Genomic DNA, 6562 nt, shown 5'->3' with positions numbered 1-6562 from the left:
GTTCATAGATCATGAACTTTTCTATAATTGGTTTTTAAGCCACACACAAAGAGTCACAGAGTTTACTTGCGTTATATATTGATACTGTAATTGCTTTTATTCCAAAATGCAGTCTTAATTTGATACATAATACTGTATAATACATTTTTGACGATTTTGTCAGATTGATTATTCAGTAACTGATGTTATGCAATTTCATTGATTTTGATTTTAATTAAATGTGTTTTCTAAAGTAATCAAATGACAATTTAAATATCTGGACGATGAAGACAAATAACTTTAAGTGTATGTATCGACCACGTAACTCATGGTAAACAACGACGATGAAAACCCAGGGCATCTCTGGCCAGGGAACTAAACAATATGCGGCGCCCACAACGAACTATACAAATACAGATCATTGTATAAAATTTAACAACGAAGGAGGGTTCACAGTGGATATTTTCAAATAAATGAATAAAAGAAATGACAAGATGGTTAATCATTTAGCAAGAATGACCACACGTTTTCTAAACAAATTCTAAAATTCAACAGTAGATTCCTATATGTGTTACTTCTAAAATCAGTATCGAATTGTTAAATAAAAATATCTTGACAAGACGAAAAAAATGTAAAAGAAATAGGACCTATACAGCATATACTCATATCTTCAGATTATCTTAAAAGTCTACAACAAAGGAAAAAGAGTCCGTAAGAAAGCTTATGACTCCCAGGTCTATTTCCAACAATTAACACAGCACGCTAACTGGGAAATACGGTATTTTACAAATTAAAGGTTCAAAAAGAGAGGCGAAAGATACCAAAGGGACATTCAAACTCATAAGTCAAAAATAAACTGACAACGCCATGGATGAAAAAGAAAAGACTAACGGACAAACAAAAATACACAAAATACAACATAAAAAACTAAAGACTGAGCAACACTAACCCCACCAAAAACTGGGGGTGATCTCAGGTTCTCCAAAAGGGTAAGCAGATCCTGCTCCACAGGCGGCACCCGTCGTGTTGCTCATGTTAGTACAGACCCGGTAATAAGTCTAATTCGGTAGGTCACATTCGGGGAAAAGGGGATGGGATTATAGTTACGACAATTAGAACATATCCGTTGTCATTTGTGAAACAGATATTCCATAACGGTCTACTGTCCTCCCAATGTTCCTTTATAAATGTGTAAATAAATGTACAAATTATAATCCCCGTTAACTTACTCGTAATAAATGCAAATATATAGAAAATAAGGAATGTTGACTTTTTCTGAACCTTGGTGTTCATATTATCCATGAAGGTCTTACTCCCAAATTACAGAAAACTAGACATGTTTCCCTTATTTGTGTTTTATTAATTTATTTTATTTGTTGTAATTTCATAGAAATTGATCCAATATCCACCCATTTAGGTGCGAATCATATCTCTGGCCTATATTACCCTTGACCCTTTTTATTGAGTTTATATTTCTATCTAAGTTCCATACGCTTGTTTTGCAATAGAGTTTCAGATTTCAATGAAAATTATTTCCATTTCGCAAAACTATAGCACTAATGCTATCTATATAATAAACGTTTTCAAAACTTTAATATATTTTATCTTTGAGGGGTTTTTATCACTAATGAATGGTCATTTTGTGAAAGCTTACCCGTTTTTTTATGGTAATTTAAGTTGTCCAAATAGATTAAGAGTGGACCTCTTGTTCCTATTTTTAGTTGAATAGACTTATTGATACATATGATGATTATACTGATTTTCTTAAAGTTTAAGTCTTAGAAATTTACATTTATTACATTATTTTCACTATGAACACACACAACAGTTAGCATTTGTATCTTCTTATAGAACATTTATTATAGTAATTGTAAAAGATCGTGTACACGGTTCACGACGTTGCTGTATCAAATCAGTTTAGGAGTACATCGTCCGATATTAGAGTGTATTGGCAGGGTAACCAATAAAAAGATAAAATACTACAATTACTCTTTTGTTTTGTATCATCTATCATTGTTATATAAGTTGTGTGTTTTTGGTGTATGGATATCATTGAGTTATTTTCTTATTGGCATGAGTATTTTTTCTCTGCGCCTTTTGTTATTTCAATAGTAATAAGGGAAAGTTAAATAATTCACAATGTGAATGAAACTAAATGTGTGGTAAACGTCAAGGAGACAGTACCCCAACAACGCAACAAAAAATGATAACCAAAATAGTCATCCAAAGGTTTAAATCGACTTTGGTGCTAGCACATGTATAGTCGCTAAACTATGTATTGTAATACAATGTAATATACGTGTAGGCTGTATGATCAAAATATTTTATCAAATCTTTTGTAAAAAAATAATTTCATAAACATGTAAAAATGAAACTTTTGTTTTATCCCATTTGATCAGCAGTTTACGAAAAATAGATTGAATATTCGATTCCAATGCAGAAAGCATGAAATTCAATCGCCATCTGAAAGCAATTTATAATAGACTTTTTTATAGTTTGACATGTGATTTCATACATGTATTTGTTTAATGATCCAACTATATTTCAAGACTGATAAAAGGAAATTTGATCGTTTCATAGGAAATCAAATATTTTTATTGGCTTTCATAGTCTGTTTTGTTTAAATTTTAAATTCCAATCAACAAATTAAATGTATTCATTTGCATGACTAGCTGAATCATTATAGTTAATTTTAACAAATTCTAAAATTGATTTTTAACCATGCAGTAAAAAATATCTCGTCACCTATACAATTGAAAATTGGAAATTCCGAAAAATACCGTAAACTAAAATTAAAACAGAGAACCATGAAATTAAACTTGAAACTTTTTCTTCGAAGACAGGTCGACAATATTTCCTCAATATTCGAGTTGTACGACTACAGTCAAAGTGCTGCTACATGTACTTTGAAATCCTGCACTTTTTTTTTTAATCTTTTTTTTTTATAATTTTGACTTTTTTTTTTACGTCAGGCATATACTCTTCTGTTAGGTAAACTATTGTAAGATTAATAAGTTTCATCAGCCATGGATTTGGTATAGGCATGGTTTAGATACTTTTTTTTATTGCAAATTCAGTTTATCAACTATGTTATTGTACTAAAATTAAAACCCCTTTAATTAGACAAATATGATCCAAACGAATTAGCTATTTTGTGAAGAACACATTATGTTTGATAAGTTGCACTGTGCTACCTAAGCTTATAGTCTCCAGTTTATCAAATAAGGTTATTTAAGGTGTCATGCGCACTGCAATCAATAATCCATTCGTATATTACATTTTATATGTCATAAAATATAGGTGAGCTTTTAAGAGACTTTTTGATTTATCATTTTGTAGTCATTTCAAAATTGAAAAAGGAATAGAAATCATTCAATAGTCATCAGGATTGTTAAATGTACCATTGTAGTATGTTATCTCTTTTTCATGTTTAAGCAGATGTTAAAATGTCACAACAATAATACTGTTATGCGTACATAATGTTATTTAACAGGTGAAAAAGTCATAAAATTTACAAGCAGTAAACATTTAAAAAAAATAATCTTGAACTCTTTCGTCTTTCGTTCTATCTTGCAATAGGTCATCAACCAACCACACGAAGAGTTATTTAAACATCCTTTTATAAGCGGACTAAGTGACACCTTTTCAAACACATATAATCGGTACACGACTGCAGTATGAACAGTAAATCTAAAAGTCCTCAATTCTATTGGATGTTCTGCGTATATCACGTGCAACAAAATTTTAGAGATTGTACCCAATAGCAAGTGCATTATTGCTGAACGGAAGTAGGCAAATCATAGTGTATGTCCCAATAACCACTTAGGATTGTGGGACGAGGAAGCGTTCAATAAAACAAGTTACCGGAGAGTGAAGACAGATAGAATAAAAAATCCTTGTTAGCACAAAAACAAGCCAATCTCAGATGTTAAATAGATAGAAAAAAAAACCAATGAAACACGTTCATGGTGAAATGAACCAAAAATATACTCGAGATGATAAAGGGGGAGGGTTGAGATTATTAACAAAACACTCTTTAACCCGAACTATGTGTCCATGTGCCAGTTCCAAGTCATCAGGAATCTAGTCAGTTGTTATTTTAAGTCATATCTTATTATTTTAATGATCTGGTGGACATTTTGTTAACGGCAGATCTTCGGTCTCAGTTAAATTCACAAGTGTTCACAACTGTTTAGGCTAGGGGTTACTACGAACATGACATATAGTATGTATACTTGTATGTTGCTGGAGTCTGTATACTGACCTTTAAATTTAGGTAATTTATTTGAGATGCTGCATGATCGACTTATACCCCACTTCTTCTAATACTCATATGAGAAAGAGAGGAACCTAAAATAGCGCTTATAGAACAAAAAGATCTACTGTAGACGTTTTGAACAAGAACACCGAACATGCTTATATCAGTCATTATGGAAATTGAGAAGAAACATAAACAAAACGCTTGGGAGGCAAAAAATAAAAAAAACACGCTTATAAATAATTAAGGTTTCGTGTTGCTCATTATCAGTTTTCCATGTTGTGTTTTGTGTACTGTTGTTTGTCTTTTGGTCTTTTTCTTTTTTAGCTATAGCCATGGCGTTGTCAGTTTATTTCGACTTATGAGTTTGAATGTCCCTTCGCTATCTTTCGCTTTTTTTAAATACCATCTGCTGTGACCTTGAAACTAAGGTCATCGTCAAAATGATATTTTATAAGATAAAGAAGTTTTAAAATTTGAGGAAGAATAAACAGGTGCCCGTGAAACACTATACGTGACCATTATTGACGTAGATGACCAAGATATTGACATTTCTGTAGATAAACCATGACTTTCTATGTTCAATAACCTGCATGATCTTCATCTATATAAAGATAAATTCAATCATTTGATAGTTGTAAAAAGCTATAAAAAAGTTTTAAAAGTATTTAACAAGCTAACAAGTCTCCATTGATTAATTTGATATACCATTATTACGTGACATTTATGAATCATGTTGACAGGTAATTATTGATGGAGTAATATTAAAATCAATAATGATCGAAATTTAATTTCTTCCTAGAACGCATTATCAAATGTTTTCTTTGAAATGTTAAGCTATATTATATAGCACATCATATTGTATTTCAATTAACACTACCTATCTTAGGAACTTTACACTTAAGGTACTCTTATAGGCAATTATTTTGTGTATTGGAAGACAAACATCCAAGTGATCAAATTTAGTTACAACTCTCCTTCCCACTTTGCCTAGTATGTATTTGTATTACTTAGCAATGTTTGCTTGCTTTGAATAGGCAGGAAATATTTGCCACTGGACATTAATCAACAATCATCACATATGTTGAATTTAAGTCAAATTGAGATATTTTTAATGTAAACATTCTTATATGTATATGTACGCCGCAATAAAATTATACATGATAAAAATAACTTCTAGGATTGAATATTACTTTGGATATATTTTCTTAATTAATCGTTATGTTTACACTTAAAAATATATATATAAATATAGATATATAAAGTTAGATAAATGTTACTGGAGGACCTGTGTTGGATAGGTAACGAAAGAAGAATTCTGAAAAATTATATCATGTTCAGGAGGGGTATTTGCGAAAATACAAGTCGCGCGAATGTTTTTTTTTTCTTCTCAAGACTGGTATTTTTCTTAAATACACCTCCTGAACATGAGATATACGTTTACTTACACAGAATATCAGTCGAGATTATTATGTTAAAAACACAAATTATTATTCCCCTATATTTCTTTATATCTATACGTTAGCACAAACAGTCGCATATAAATAAAAAAACAGCGCACAAATAGTCAATCGTCTCTGTTGAAAAGGCATAAACGTTTTGCCAAATATCACTACAGGCAGGATACAAAGAGATACCCTCATGCATATACCCCGGCGGTAATCAAATATGAACGACATTCATTCGATAAAACAAAATACATGGAAAACATACTGACTTTATGTTTACATCTGTTTTGATGCGAGCAACACTGACGAGTCTTGTGTAAACCCGCGTCTGGCGTCCTATCTTATAAGCATGCTATCTTTGGTAAGTTTTTTTCTAAACCTATAAAAAACAAAATCCTTATCGAAGGTTTAATAATGAAAAACAATCCATGAAAAGATCTGAAATTAAACTATTAAGAATTCCTTAAATAAATGTTTTATTGAAGCAGTCTATATGCTCTTCACCAACTAAATAAGCATTCACATATCTATTTTCTTATTTTTACAGCATTGTGCAGCAGTAGTTTGATTTCACTAACAGCAACGCCATTGATACAAACATTTACCTCACATCCAGGCTATGATGGACATACACGATATCCTGACGGGTAAGTAATACACATTTATGTTTTAAATACATGCCTTGTACATAAGTTTATGATTAGTTTGTTAAGTACTTTATTTAAACATGAAAAATGATTTCTTGTATACAATTGCACAAAACGGAAGATATTAATAAACATGTAGTACAATGTATGTGTCTTCCAGTTTCTTGTCAAATGATGATTTACTTTATGTTATACATCTCGATAGAAAGGTCGACTACAATAGTCTTCTA

This window comes from Mytilus californianus, unplaced genomic scaffold (genome assembly GCF_021869535.1).
Source record: "Mytilus californianus isolate M0D057914Y unplaced genomic scaffold, xbMytCali1.0.p SCAF_9, whole genome shotgun sequence".
Classification (NCBI taxonomy): Eukaryota; Metazoa; Mollusca; class Bivalvia; order Mytilida; family Mytilidae; genus Mytilus; species Mytilus californianus.
This window is presented reverse-complemented; position numbering follows the sequence as displayed.